Source organism: Sturnira hondurensis, unplaced genomic scaffold, assembly GCF_014824575.4.
Source record: "Sturnira hondurensis isolate 20B ecotype Veracruz unplaced genomic scaffold, ASM1482457v3 Scaffold0014436, whole genome shotgun sequence".
Classification (NCBI taxonomy): domain Eukaryota; kingdom Metazoa; phylum Chordata; class Mammalia; order Chiroptera; family Phyllostomidae; genus Sturnira; species Sturnira hondurensis.
Genome location: NW_028087067.1, coordinates 2,649,491 through 2,665,349, shown reverse-complemented (window position 1 = coordinate 2,665,349; position 15,859 = coordinate 2,649,491). Strand labels below are relative to the sequence as shown.

The following is a 15,859-nucleotide window of genomic DNA, read 5'->3' as shown; positions in this document are numbered from 1 at the left end:
ACTAGGTAACAAGGTTGTGGGCTTTCTTGAGGGGGGGGGCATGCTTATTTCTCCTCCTCTTTCTTTTGGTTATGGCCTGTTACAAAGGTCAAGAGTAGCCAAATCCCCCTGACCCCTGATGTTTCCTCTTTCTACCCTGCTCTTTGGTTAAAAATTTCCACTCCCCATGCTGCATTTGGAGTTGAATCCCGTCTCTTTCCCCCTTTGCTTCCTATGCCAGTCCTAGAGACAGCCCCACCAGTGGGTAAAGTCTTAACTGTGTGTTATTTTATGTGTCATTGGATTTGTTAAAATGTATCACTTCCCGATAGCTCTGCGAATGAAGAAAAAGATGAAGCTACAATACACTTAGAAATCAATGACCAAAGCAACTTCTGGGATGCCATCCACCTTTGTGGACTCATCCCTGAGGTCTCGAATTTACAAGTCGCCTCTGCAGGTGTGAAACAGAAAGAGTTAAATATGAACAGACTGTGCCTGCCCTGCTGGGGAACTGGAACTAGAGACACAAATCACATTCTGTGGCATCCTTGTGTCTTTCTGTGGCAACAGTAGGGCAAATAAAATGGCATCTGTCTGGTCAAGAAAGTATAAAGTATATAAAACAAAGTATAGTCACTCATGCTAACCAAGATGGCTGCCAGTCAGCCATGACACTTTGTTTCAAGAAGGAAACTACCTAAGTCAGGCCAGACTCATGCAACCAAGACAACAGCACAGTTGATTGGAACAACAGCCAGGTCTGCAGAGCGGGACCACCCACACACAGGCTCCTGGAGAAATTCTCCACTGTTCATTAAGGGTGTCAAGACACTTATCCAGAAACTTGAAGTACATCACCACGTTCAAGGTATAGCGGAGGCAGGTTCCAGAACAGAGCTAAAACAGCCGAGCCCCACACACCAGAGGGCTGCCCCACACCACACTGGTCTCCCTTGGCATCCGTGCCAGTGGCTCTGCCCGGCTGGATAGAGGGCTTCATCTGCCCTGCTGCCCATTTGGCTCTGAAAGTCCTTCCTTGCAGGACTCTGACCGCTCCCTTGCTCACTGTGCTGTCTCCCACACGGGCAGACTGAGACTCTGGAACTCGGGTTCGTTGGCTCCCAATTCTCTCGTGTGATGTCATTACTGATAATTAGTGTTGTCGTGAGGGTAGTATAGATTTGGATTAAATTTGCACTAATAAAAGATGAACGAATAACATGGTCACCTGTGTTGGCTGCCTGTTATTTCTTAGTGCTGGTGTTGCCAGTAGGACTGGTGGTCGGTCATACAGGCACTTTCGATTCTTAAGGCCAGGATCAGATGACCTGAGCAGAGACTGAAGACTGACTTATAAGATAGATTAGAAGTCTATCTGTCGTGAAAATGACGACTGGAACACTTTCATAGCCGGCTTCAGGCTTCAACACAAACCACTGAGGCCTTGCTGAGTTACAGAGACCCTTCTAAGTGCACAGGCGCCTGGCACCAGCCGCTGCCCTCATCCGGCCCTGAGGCTCCGCTGAGCCCCTTGCAGTCACAGGAGATGTGTCTCCAGCGCGGAAAACAGATTTTGACTTAGATGGTATCAACTTGTCAGTGGTTTAAATGGCCTCACAACTCTAAGCTCTTGCCTTGAGCTGTCTTAAACATTTAAACCCAAGTCAGGAGGAAGGAGTCCGGTTGCCATCGGCGCCAAGGAAACTCTAAGCAGAGACCAGAGGTGCACTGGGTGGAAGGAGGAACCGACAGAAACTGGGGGTGGGTGGGGCCAGAGGCTTCGACGGCGACGCCCCTTAAGACACGCCCCCTGGCCACGCCAGCCACTCGAAGCTCAGGGCCTCTCCGTCTGGCCCCGCCCCCACCCAAGCTCCGCCCCCCAGCAGACCACGTTGTCTCCGACCCGCCTTTGCTAGCCCAGGCCCCGGACCTGGCGTAATTTCCTGTGGACGCAGGAGATTTCCCCGAGCGAGGGTCCCGGTCGGGTGAGTGAGCTCCGTCCTCTGAGCTTTAACTCTGGCCTCCGCAGCCTCCATCGCTCAGCATCCTCCACACTCGGGTCCAGGCATCCTTGCGAGTGTCCCTGCTTGTGCGCTCATAGTCCCCGCTGTCCCGGAGAGGCCCGGAGGCGAGCGCTCTGGCGTCGCTTAGAGTCCTTTTCGGTTCTGGTCACGGTCACTCCGAGGCCTCCCTGCACGGTGTCCTGTTCCCATTGGAAATGTGGCTTCTCACCCCTTGGGGCAGCCCCGAGGACGCGGCGCAGTCCCTGGCCCTGGTCCTACGGACCCCCAGGCCGGCTTTCGCGGTGACCACCTCCCCGAGGCGCAGTCCCCAGGCTGGGGAGGGGGCGATGCCATCCCGGGACACTGCCATCCTTCAGTCCCGAATCTGCCCCGCTGTGTGTCCCTGACAGTGTTCACAGGTCCGGCGTCCACCCGGGAGGGCAGAGGGCCCCTTGATTCTGTCCCTGCGCTGGTCGGCCTGTGGTGGGAGGACGGGGAGAAAGGGGGAGTGAGGGAGGGCGAGGGCTTCCTAAAGGGCGAAACAGAGGGTGGGAGGTGGGTGGGTGCTGTGGGCGCAGGGTAAGTGGAAGGGCGACCGGTAGGGGGCGTGCGCGGGGCGGGGCGGCGGAAAGACCGGATGGCAGGTTCTGAGGCCGGAGCCAGGGCTCATCGAGAGTCACGTCTCCTGAGAAGGGACCTCCGAGCAGCAGCGAAGCGGGGCCAAAGGCTCCGTGGTGTCTCTGCCCTGGCAGGCATTCCGACCCTCCGTTGGCTCCTCGGTCTCCTGCTCTGGACACGCCATTCTTCGTGCCTGCGGATCCGTGACCCTTCGAAGTGTCCCGTGCAGCACGTTACCCTCCCGATCGTGGCCCGCCCGCTAATCCTCTCCTGCTTCCAGAGCCAGTGCCTCGCGCTCCGGGAGGGCGAGAGGCGCCCACGCCCACGCGCAGACCGGCCTCTGGGACCTGGCCTGCAGGGAACCAGGTCTGCACGTACTGTCGGCCCTGCAGCCCTGCAGTGAATCGCGTCTGGACTGCCTGAGAAGTCAGGAGCTGAATGGGACAAGGTGCAGCGCGTGCTTGACCCAACTGTGCAGCTTGTCTGAGGCTGACAGCGTGAAGCTGTGCCTTTGACCCCGAAGTACCGATGGTCTGCGGTGGAAGGGAACGCTTGGAAGCTGACAGGCATGGCCCACGAAGACGGTGTTTCATCTACGTGACGGTGTGTGTGTGGCCTCGTAACTGTCTAGAACCGAGTCACTGCGTGTCTAGTTGTAGGAGATTTTAAACTGTTCAAGCACGCGCGTCCCAGCGAAACCTTGGCGTCCACGGGGCTGCAGAGAGAAGACTGCTCTGCAGGTTCCTGCCCGCAGTGGTGGGGGCGGGGAGGGGGTGACTGGGTCAGGAGCCAGTGCGCTTCATAATGTCACAAGTTCCTGCAAGATGCGCCCCGCCCCCCCCCACAACTGCAGAGAGATTCTCATCCATCAACTCACGTGGTTCCCTCTGCTTCAGCCAGAACTTTGTATATGCACATGTATACGTGTGTGAATACATACACCTGCATGTATATTTGTAGATGAAAATGCAGGAACATTTGTACATTTTTTGATGCTAAACTCACATGTGTTCATTTGGTAGGAGCTGTGTCGTGTGTTGAAAGTGAGGGAGTGTGAGAATGTGTGAGTTCAAAGGCACACAGATAGAAGTGTTTCGGGAGCATGGGAGAGGCATTAGTGCCCAAGGCGTGACCCTAGGCCTGGGTGCTCTGTCTCGGCCGTGGTGGTGGAGCAGGCAACTCTTTGGAGATGCCCTGTGCCGAGGTCTTCTTCAGCAGACGTGGCCGACGGCCAGTGGCACATCGGAACTAACGCTCATCTTGGTCAGTACCCACGGACACCAGGGGCCGGGCAGCAGAGGGAGGAGCTGAGCTGGGGCACGGCCATGGTTCCCCTGTGATGGGGAACGCGGACATGGGGAGACATTGTTTGTGAAAAGTCAGGAAGGAGACTTCGTCCCAAAAACAGAGTGGAGCCTCTGAATTTTAATGTTAAAGGTACTATTCTAGGTAAAGTCTGGGTGTGGAAGAATCTGAACTCAGAAGGAGGCAGAGACGAATTCAAACTATACGTGTGTCACTTTCTAATGTGTGCTTATATGCATTTCTGTGCTTGTATACATTTGATTTTGTCTCATTACTGAAGTTCTGAACCTCAGATCATGTCATTTATTAAATGTATAAATGAGCCATAATCGGCAGGGTTATTTGGAGGAATTAGGAAGTGAATACATGTAAATCTTTAGGCACAGAGTTACAGGTACTAAAACTTAACTGTTACAAGTTGCAAATGGGTGAATTACACCTAATTCTGTTATGACTCATTATTGTCATTTGTCTGTGAAATACACATGATTATTGATGTTTTAAGGGAGGATTTACACTTTATGAATGCTGCCTCTCTCACACACTGAAATAAATAATGAAATGAAATTGCCGCCAACACTGACTGCCAAGAGCAGGGTTTCAGCCTCCGCTTTTCTAGAATATCCAGTGGATCAACGGAGTTTCCTCTCGATGCCTCCTTTCCGTGCTCTCTCAGCCCAGTGCCCTGTGAGGATGCTGCACAGGAGAGTAGTTCTGTGGCCCACACACGCTGTTCTCTGACGCAAGGGACTTCCAGGGGCACATCTGCAGGGTGCATGCCACTGGTTCCTTTAAATGGAATAAGCCACTGAATTGACGAACCCTATCATGCAAAGTATTCCCAGTTTCCTTGGTTCACAACCATCTTCATGCAGAACAAATCTAAAAGTCGCGTGGAGGGCTCGATGTTCCTGGGAACCTCACCTGGAGAAGATGGAACGGCCAGGACAAGTGGGTGTGGGGGCCAGCAGCAGGAAGTGGTGGGACTGGCCTGAGGTGCCAGACCTCTGCATGGAGTTGGAGAGACACTGCTTGTGAGCAAACTTAAGAAAACAGAACCTGCACAGTTGTTTCATTGTGCAGGCCGGAGGTAGAGACACATGTGGCATGAGTCAGGGATCCAGAGTGAACCAAGAAATCCTGGGGGTCGTGGGGTCGTGAGCGTGGAGCCCTGCAATTCTCTTCTCTGAGACGAGGTGTGTGGAGCATCTTCAGAGCATCACTGTCAGCCTACTGAGCCTGGGAGGCGAGGACCTCCCCCTGCATCGCAGCCCACGCCCCTGTGGCTGTCAGCTGGGCTGGGCGGCACTGGGGCTCCATGACAGTTGGGGTCTGGAAACTGTAGATGATGAGGTCTAATGGCTTCCCTCTCCCTCCCCAGCTTGGCCACCTGTGTGGTGAAGACCCAGAGGACAGTTGGCAGCTGAGCTGGTGACATGGAGTCCCAGGTGAGGTGGACATGACTCTTTCCGTTGAGAGTGCATCTCCGTCCTGTGGGCACTGATGTCCTGAGTGCACTCGGGGGACAGCACCTGTGCCTCAGCTCAGTGTCCCCGGAATCTGGAATGGCCGTGTCGAGGCACAGACATGCTCGGCGGTGGTCTCTGTCCTGGCAACTAAGATGTTGATGTGTGTGTTTACAGAAGAGATGAGAAAGCTTTCATTTTCCCCATCTGATCCATGCCATTGTTAGCAAACAAGAAAGTTACACGTTAACCATATTATCAATTGTGATGGCCTCGGGATTGAGGAAGGAGCAAAATATCATAGCCAGAAAGGGAGGCAGATGTTTCCACAGGGGAGCTCAGTCCATCCGGTGTCACAGGGGCTGGGGGGCTGGTCAGTGCTGGGGGAAATACACAGTGATTATGCCAGAAGGCACACGAGGAGTTCATTGATTTCATCCAGTTCCAAACCTCTTTAAGTTTTGGTAGACTATGTTTGTGCTTTTTGAAATCTAAAAAGGGAAACTAAAATTCTCATTATTCTTATGTCCCAAATCATGAATTTTCTTTTTCTGTAATTCCCCTTTCACCAAATTTGATTAAGGGGAAGCAGTGCATAGGGAGTATTGTTTCCTTCGTTTGGCTGTGGTTCAGGAGCAGTGCAGGGGGTAGAGTGACACTTAGGGCCTGGTGAGGATTTTCGATGAACCGAAGAGGCCAGAATAATCAAGGCTTCAGGAGTAACGAAGCCTTGATTCGTTACTTGAAGCCTTGAAGTCTGCTTGAGCAGACGGACAGGGCGAGGAGACAGGGCACGGGGGTACCTGGTACTCAGAGGTCCCAGGAGAACCGCGGGAGGGAAAGCTCAGATCACGGGAAGATCAGCGCCTGATCGTCCTCCAGCACAGGGGTCTGAGTCTCTGGCTGGTGCTGCCAAGCCCCTGTCTTTACACTGGACAGCAAGCGTCGGAGTTGTGGGGCGGTGGCAGGCTGTGCGTGCTGACCCCCGAGTCCTTTGTGCACCGTGTTCGGGTCTGCAGAATTCTGGACGATGCTTCAGTATCTTCTGTCATGCACTGAATAATAAGCATAGAGCTTGTATTTAGTGGTGTGTTTTAGATAGTGCTCACTGGATCTTTAAAAAATTCACAACTGTTAAATGAGCTCACTGATTGAGGGGACAGGGGACGAAGGAGGACCGTCTGCCTGTAGTCCTGGTTAAAAAGCGGCCGATGATGGATGCTACATTCCTTGTGATGAGGCTGCACGTTTCCTTGAAGTTGGTGGAGGAGAGCGTTTTAATTACAAACTTTCAGGTGCAGATTTCCTGATCATGATTTGCAGTCACGATTACCCATTTACCGGGATCCAGGTTACATCACACCACACACCTCGTGTGGTATTTCTTCACAATGGAGTTATGTGTGTGTACAGTGGGTACATCTCTGTGGGTGCATCTCAGAGTCAGGTGTCCAGGTGAGCAACGAGAACGATGTGACTAGACCCAAAACACACACTCAGACCCGTCGGCACACTCAGCCACCACCACGGTAGGACCGTCGCCTGCCTGTGCCACCCTCCCCAGGGGCGGGATGGCCATGGCCCTGTCTGAAGCAGCATCCATGCCATTTCAGGAAGCTGTGTCCTTTGAGGATGTGGCTGTCCACTTCGCCCAGGAGGAGTGGGCCCTGCTGGACCCGGCCCAGAGAAAGCTGTTCACAGATATGATGCTGGAGAACATCAGTCATCTGGTCTCGATGGGTGAGTCTCTTATTACTCACTGTTTTCAAATGGGTAAGTAAATGTACTGATTTTTTTTTATTTTATTTTTTTTAAAGATTTTATTTATTTATCTTTAGAGGGGAAGAGAAGGAGAGAGGGAGAGAAACATCAATGTATGGTTGCCTCTCCTGCGCGTCCCCTGCCGGGAACCGGGAACTGGCCTGCAACCCAGGCATGTGCCCTGACTGGGAATCGAACCTCGATTGTGTGGCTCGCAGGCCCGCACTCAATCCACTGAGCCACACCAGCCAGGGTTGTACTGATTTTTTTAAATTACTGTTTTGCTGTGGGGACTGAGGTCAGACCAGTACACAGTATTAAAAATAATAGGGCATTTTATTTTCCACATAGAACTTAGATTTTTTTTTATTTTTTAAAGATTTTATTTATTTATCTTTAGAGGGGAAGGGAAGGAGAGAGGGAGAGAAATATCAATGTATGGTTGCCTCTCATGCATCCCCTGCTGGGAACTGGCCTGCAACCCAAACATGTGCCCTGACTGGGAATCGAACCGCGATCATCTGGTTCTCAGGCTACACCAGCCAGGGCTTGAACTTAGATTTTTTTTTTTCTGGTAGAAGTTGTATTTATTGGCTTTTTTGGCTATATTAGTCAAACACTGTGAAAACTTGTGTTTTCTTACTGAGTGAAAATATTGATGACTCTGCAATCTGTCTTTGAACTTGGGCATGGGCATCAGCAGTGATAGGTCCTTCGTAGTTTTTGGAACAGTCCAAGAGCCACGTTTTTGCTGGAGAAGAACCGTCCATTCTGCTTTTGACACAATCTTCTGTGGGCTGACCTTCCGTGGTGAACTTCCTCTTTCTTGTGAACTTCCTCTTCATCAGCACTTGACCCTGTGCTGATGATCATGTACTGTTACCAGCTCAAAACAAAATCCATGTGCCATTTTCCTATAAAGAGGCGGTTGGCTCCACAAATCCCATGTGACTTCCCAGTGGAAGGAGGGAGAGCAACTGTCAAGAGAGGGAATGGGCGCTCTGCAAGGCCGGTGTCCAGGTGAGCACCCCGAGCGGGGCCTCCGGAGGAGGAGGACCTGGTGGGGAGGGAGTGGACTCTGCACAGGAGTGAAGGAAGGTCTTTCCGTTTAGTCATGTTTCTTAAACGCAGGGGACAGATTCTTCGGATGTCATTAAACCTCGAAGGTGTTAACTTCTATTCAAGGGTCTCTCGTTGTCTTTGGTTTGGGGGAAGGGTGTATTTATGTACTCACAGGAGTTCTCCATTCACCTTTCCCCCATCCCCCACCAAGTTTCACACTTGTAGTCAAGCCCTCCTCACCGCCCACACCCCCTGGAGCACTCTGACTGTGCCTTTGTGACAGCAACGCCACCTATGACACCCGTCGTAGAAGCCTCAATAGTGAGCACCCAGCCTGCACTAACTGTAACTGTCTTTCCATCCAGCCCTTGGGGTCTGGCGGAGCCCCGAGCGCTGATCTCACAGCATTCACACCAGCCTGGGACCCCGTCCCAGAGTCCACTTCCCTTTGGTCACGCATGCCCCATCACCTCTGCTGAGAAAGCCTCCTGCAAACAGCTGCTGCGTCAGAGACCACCGCCACCTGCTTTGAGCCCGTCGACCTCTCCACCGTGACCAGCTTGCTGCCTGTTCTCTTTTGGTGACGTGGTTTCCAAAGATGACAGTGCTGGTGTCAGCACCACTGAGTCCAGGTGAAGCATCCAGTGTGTGGACTGGGGCCCACTGGTCAGAGTTGGCGTTAACCACCACCTCCCACGGAGGTGCCTGGTGCAGCCCCGGGCAAAGGGAGCATGCTGTCTGCACACCAGGCAACTCAGCTGTTGCTGCGGGCTGGGCGCACCTGGACCACAGGTGTGACCTGAGGTTTGCCCAGCAAGCCTTTGTCCACTGGGACATGGGTGAGGGCGTGCGGCCCGCAAGGACGTGGCTGCCCTTGAGAAGGACCGCGAGGAGGATGGAGCAGATGCTGCTGAGGATGAGGTCGGGGGTGAAGAGTGACTTGCCTGCTGTCATTCTGCTCTCCATTGTCTGGGGACTGTCTTACTTGGTTGTTCGTAAAATTGCCCATTGTGTCCCTGACTTGCCAGTAGCAGCTGTGCTTTTGATTTTTTTAATTCACAAACATCCCCTTTTGTGGACCTGTTCCACGGAAATTTTCTCTCTTCCTCCCCAAGTTGCCATTCATTTTATTTTTCTCAAATTCTACTTCAGAAGATGTCAATTGTTGATGTCCGTAATGTGTTTCTTCTGAAAGCATTCCTTACTTTGACATTCTTTCCCATTCACGTGTTAGATTTGAAACATACTGCAGTGGGCATTGGGTCTCCTCACCATTGTAATCCTCATAATGCAGGTCTGTTTTTTCCCAGTCATGTCAGACAGGAGAGATGATTTTAAAAAACAAGAAATGACATGCACTCCACATTTCCACAAGACGGACGCGTCCCTAATCAGCACCACGGTAAGTTCAGTGTGTGTGATCCTGCCCTTTCAAGCACAGCCCCGGGAGGTGAACAAGTCGTGAACTTGGCACAGTCGCCTGATTGAAGTTGGGACCACTGGCTCTCGTAGGAGAAAGCTTTGGTGAGTTTGGTTTTAGGGAAGAAATTTAACCTGAAGTCAAAACTATTACCTGAGGCCTGGTATGCAATGGTGTAACCCTGGTTCACAGACCCACTCTTTGAAACATAACGTCTAAAAATTAATCACACAGCTGCTGCTGGGATGCCACAGGAGAGAAAACCATATGTACATGGGAGAGAAATGCCTACATTTGTGTGAGGGAGGGGAACAGTTTTAGCTGGGGTCTCTCACAGAACAATCACTCCACAATGCAGCGTATGTGTGGGGAAATGTGCGAAGGAGTGAATAAATGCAGCTAAACCTCTAACAGTTCCTTCTTTCCTTTCAAAAAGCAGAGATTTCCTACTGAAGAAGATCCTTTGGAATGTAATAATCTGGGAGAAAATGTTACTGAAATCTTAACATTGCCTCCATGTGTGATACCTCGCCGTGGAAAGAAACCCCGCGTCATCCAAGAATTTAGAAGCGCGGTCCGTTACTTTAATCGGGGATAGACCAGGCGGCGGGAGGACTACGTGGGACGAGTGTCAGCGTGGGAGCGCTTCGGCTCGCCGCTCTGCTGCTGGGCAGCCCAGCGGAGCTCAGGACGGAGAGAAGACCTTTGAGTGTCATGTGTGTGGGAAAGCCTTCCGTAATGCCGCCAACCGCAGGCGACATGAGATGATCCACACTGGAGAGAAACCACATGGGTGTCACCCGTGTGGCAAGGCCGTCACTCATCATTCGCACCTTGGGAAACACGAGAGAACTCACCCCGGAGAGAGGCCCTACGAGCGTCGTCAATGCGGAAAAGCCTTCTCCGGCTCCTCTGTTCTCAGACGACACGCGAGGACCCACGCTGGGGAGAAGCCGGACGGGCGTCGCCTGTGTGGGAAAGCCTTCACGCACTCTTCTGTCCTCAGGCGACACGAGAGGACTCACACGGGCGAGAAACCATGTGAGTGCAGCGTGTGTGGCAGGACCTTCGACAGAAGCTACAACTTCGCGCTGCATCGGCGGACTCACACCAGACAGAAGCCACGCGAGTGCCGTCTGTGTGGAAAGGCCTTCAAGGAGTATTTTAGTCTCAGACAACGTGGAAGGGCGCACACTGCAAGGGTCACCGATGTGGAATACTCACCGCACTTCAAAACTCTAAACACTCTTGAGGACTCACACGCAGAAAAACCAAAGCTGTGTTTGTAATTGGTCTGGAAGAGCCTTTATTCGTCCATGTTTCGTCCAGTTGAAGTTGACTCAGAACAGACAGAGTCCGTTTGTGTAGCGTCTCCCTGACAGTCTTTAGACAATGGACCGACCTGGTAGGAGTCAAGCTGCAAGTGGAATGGGCGTGTGTGAGCCTTTGTCCACAGTTCTGCCAGACCACGTGGAGAAGTCAGAGGCTGGCCTGGGGGTGCAGTCACGGGCGGGGCGCTGGCTGTGTGGGGCCTGCAGGCCGCTGGTACGGCAGGACCTGGGCTCTAGCCCTGACCACGAGGTGCTGTTGGCTGGGGCTACTTGCCACAAGTGTGGTGGTGGGCGCTGTAGCGGGGACTCGAGTGCTGTGTGATGGGCCCTCTGACTGCCCCGAGGTGAGGATCTGACCAAATCCGTATTCGACCTGGGGCTGACCCGACCCTGGGCCCATCCAGCTGAGAGCCAGAGCCGACACGAGTTTCCGCCTGGCTTCTGCTCCCACTGCTCCCTCTGACCCTTATTCCCTACCAGCAGGGTCTCGCCTGGGAGTGGGTCCTAACCAGCAGTGAGGTCTGAGTCCAAACTCAGGATGGAGGTCTGTTGGCCCAGCCCTGGGCCTCAGCTGGGCCTAGACAGGACTAAGGTGGGAGGGGATGAGAGCAGGTAGGGACATTAATGATGAAGGATCAATCAGCTGACTGGCATGAGTTAGACTCTCAGTGGTGGTGGTGGTCCCTGGGCAAGTGCTTGTGCAAGCCCCCTGCTCTGTCTCCCTGTGGAAGTGACAGGGCAGGAACCAGAATCAGGGACCTCTCAGCCACATGAAAGATTCAGTTAATCTAAACCATGAGTGATGGTGGGGACATGGGGAAATTATGTGTCAGAGAAATTCTCTGCATGTAATCAGTGTAGACCTGGCTGGATTCATGATCTGTCCTTTAAACAAAGCAGTGGACTGCCCAGGAGGCCAGTCCCAGCTCTGCGGCCACAGTGCACTATTTGACCAAGCGCCGCCCTGGTGAGCACCAGAATGTTCCGGCGACTGCTGAAACAAGCAGTGAGTGGGAAACACCCAGGACCAGGAGGGTGATGCCGCTGGAAGATTAGTAGGTAATCTGTGCTAAAAATGGTATTCTATGAAAAAAGGTAAAACATTATTTACCAGTGAGCCTAGGGTGTGACTACCTGCCACAAACTGCTTTTAGTTAGTAAGTTTTAATTTAAGATCCTCCTTTGTGGCTACTTTGGGTCCCTGAGTTTGTAAGGCTGCCTCACAGTCCCTTCCGAGCTTTCAGGCTCAGCACGTGGCCTCTCTCCTTCCACACTGTTGCTGCCAGAGACTGACTTTCAGATTGACCCTGAGTGGATCAATGTGATGTGTGACGGGCCCCCCGACCCTGAGTGGTGGTGGGTGAACAAAACCATATCAGAATCTATTTCATGACAGGGTTGGTCAGTTCAGGGGCTTTGGCGCCGCGATGGGGTCAATGGCACCCATCATGCACATTTACTCCTGGCGTCCCCGCGTCAGGAGGCAGCACGCATCCTCATGGGACTGGCATGGGAGACAACGTGAATGGGAAAATACAAAGTAGATACTGACGAAGTTTGTATATCCAGTTGCCGTTTTGGTAGAAGACTTTGAACTTGGTAAGACATGAACAGGGGGCTGGAGGGAAGATGGCTGACCTCTGGTTCAGTGGAGAGCCCCCAGCCCCAGATGGCGAACACAGCATGGCCAGCTCCACCCCGACGCAGCCTCCAGTGGAAAGCAGCCCTCCGGTCCCCAGCGTCTGCTCTGCCCAGCTGCTTTGGGAGAGTGAGGGATGTGGGAAACCCTAATCACAGCTGAGCTCCACAGCTGCGAGGCCCAGGCTGGGCTCCTGCCTCTGGCACACTGCCCGTCCCCTGCACTGGGCTTGGATTTGCCAGACAAAGGGGCCCATCTCACTGAGTAACAGAACAAGGAAGAGCCTTTGAAAGGGAACCTCGAATATTCTTTTATACATACTTGACTTCATTGTACTTCAGTTTTATAAAACATACCTTTTCATGACACCTTGACCCAAATGCCTGCAACCTGAGAGAAGCATTTACTCAAGTGGGAGAGAAGTTTTCTTTACTTAGGAAAAATAACCACTTTCTGTTTCCACCTACACATCACAAACAGCTGCTATAATGCTTCACACAATTCCCAGATATGGGAACGATAATAAGACCAGTGTTTTTGAACAGTTGGTTAAGACTTTACATAAAAATACCATCCTATTTTCCTCCTAAGTCTGTAAAATACCAGAAATTGTTCTCCCACCTCTGCATGTATTCAGGAATTTCAAGTCATACTCTGCACGACCTTAATACCTAATCCCTAGCTATTTGGGCTCAAGCACAAAAGATCAAAATCAGCAAAGATGGCAACTCCCTTGTATTCAGCCCATCTCCCAGGATGAAGGCTGCATTGCACCCACCAGCCCTCTGCAGTGCCCCATGCTGTGCAGGGCTGGGTCTTTGGGCTGTCCTGATTTGTTCTGGTGGCGGAGCAGATGAAGCTTGCCCCTGACCTGGCAGCAGCAGCTCCATACTCTCCCCGGAGTGAGCCAGAGCCCAGTGGCCACGGGACCAAGGTTCGAGAGCCAAGTTGTGGTCATCCCTGGTGGGGATTGAAGGCAGTAGCCCACCGCCCGCCAGGCCCAGGGAGTGTGGTGCGTGCACTGTCCTAGCAGTTCAACTCGCTCCCTTCTGCCAGGATTCCAGAGAAAGAACCCATTTTTATTGCATGTGACTCCCTGCTTGCAGATTATGTAATAACATAAACAGGCTTTATCAGTCCAAGTGACAACCCCTGTGGTCTGGGTTCGCTGACCCGTTGAACAAGGAAGAATGAGTTCAGAAGGCGCCAGGAACAGAGCAGAATCACGTGGCTATCGAATGGTACAGCTACTGAGCAGCGTTTTAATCTCCACTGGTACGCAGAATCCGTCCCCATACCCAGGTTCCCCTACCACCTGGGGACCTGTAGTCCATCAGCCACACCTAGAGTACACCGCACCCCACATTCCTCCTTTCTTCACTGCCCATTTAATCCACGTTTACTCTCGTCAGCTGATGTCCAGTGGGACCCACCATTCTTATTCACCCGGCCCTTGAACCCATCTGTCGATGGAGACACCAGTCCCAGCGACTGGATTATTCTCCATTCCGGGGCCGTGTCTGACAAAGCACCGACTCGGACATGGCTCCTGGTTTAAGTGCCCACACCCACTGACTTCCTTTCCCTCCTGTGCTCAATGAGCTCCAAGGCCCCCCTGTGAGTTTGGCAAAGTGCACACCCTCACCCACCCCTGTGGCTTTCTACACACAGACGGGGTCGCCGCCCACAGCACAGATGAGCTCGACCCTGAACACCCCTCAGCTCACTGCCTCCACCACCTCCCACTGCCCCTGAACAGAAGGGCCTTCCACTCTGGGATGCGCCCAGCCTCTCTCAACCCATCCCCTCTCCTGCTCTCTCGGGGACTCTCTGTTATTAGCTACACAGAATCTCATTTACTGGCCACATCTCACCTTTTCTACTCATTAAATTGCTATGTCTCTTCCATTTTGAAACAAAAACCTCATACAAACATTGTTATCTATAATTTCTGACCTCAGGTTGCAATCAAAATGAAAGTTGAAAAGGCGTTTACTGTCCCCTCCCTCTGACTTAGACAACTAAGTACCTCCCCGTAAATGCATCTTGCTAACACCTCCGATGTTCTTCCCATAAAATACCTAAGGCATGTGTCCCCACCTTCTGCTTGGAACCAAGGAACTGGACTATGACCTCCTTTGGGGACCTTTGTTCTCCTGTAACTTCTCAGGCCCCTGGGTGACTTCAGCTGACTTGGTGGTCCCTGCTCAGCATCCTTGCAAAGAGCAGCGCCAACAACACTGTGGGAATGTCTCCAGCACCCAGCCTGGCCCTCTTCTTTCTGAGAGCAGTGTCCTAGAGCCTTGCCCCACACCCAGGTCCCTCATCCGCAGCTGCTCACAGGGGACTTCGTCCTGAGTTCAGCTTCCCGCTTCCCCCACCCATCGCCCTCCCCACAGCTCCACCGGGCACTGGCAAGATGCCATCATATACCTAGTCTTCGGTTTTATATATTTATGTGTTTACTGTCTTCTGCACCAGCCACACTCAAGCAGGCCTCACTTCTGCCAGACCCTGTGTGTGCTTTGTGTGGACATGGTTTTCCTTTGATAAATACCTCAGAGTGGAATGTGCTGGGTTGTATGCAGTTCCAGACATTTTTTATTTGTCAATTTTAAAGAGAGTAAAGAGAGTAAAGAGGTGAGGGAGGGGGAAGAGAGAGAGACACACAGAGACGTTAATTTGTTACCCCACCTACTGAAACATCGTTGATTGATTCCTGTATATGCCCCAACTGGGGGTCAAACCTGTGTCCTTGGTGTATCAGGATGAGCTACCTGGCCAGGGTGGGTTGTTTGTATCAAGGTAAATATGTCTATAAGCAGGATTATTGGTAGCCTAACTTCTTACATGTAGATGAGCTCACGGCCTAAAACATGCAAGAAAGATTAAGAATAATGTTTGCTGAACAAATGGAAACACCTATTTACCCATTTAACATTCCAACAGCCTTTCCAGTACACACCATCACCTTCACTTAGCTCAGGGGCCCCGCTGCTTGCAGGGAGCTGCGCATCCAGGCACCCAGACAACGCCCCTGGTCAGGCTCTAGTTCCAGGACAGAGGAACTGCTGACTTCAGGCCAAAGAACTTTTCATTTAAAAGCATACAGGAGGTTAAAGCATAGAGTTGTTACTATTGTAATAGTGCATCGCCTTGTTTAATCTTTGGAGAAATCCTGTGTGGTATGGACCACTATTGGTGGGAGAGTCCTGCTTCTTCCTACTGATGCCTGTAAAGAAGTACAGATCAGCACATCTATTAGCGTGCAA

At 52.1% G+C, this 15,859-nt stretch overlaps 1 long non-coding RNA gene across 1 annotated transcript; it reads left to right on the top strand.

The window, feature by feature from the left end:
• Positions 1-1,911: 1,911 nt before the first annotated feature.
• LOC118999066 (uncharacterized) lies at positions 1,912-7,104 on the top strand. The gene is made up of 3 exons (XR_005069029.1): positions 1,912-1,967; positions 5,290-5,356; positions 6,988-7,104. It is a non-coding gene; the product is annotated as an uncharacterized LOC118999066 (long non-coding RNA).
• The last annotated feature ends 8,755 nt before the right edge of the window (positions 7,105-15,859 follow it).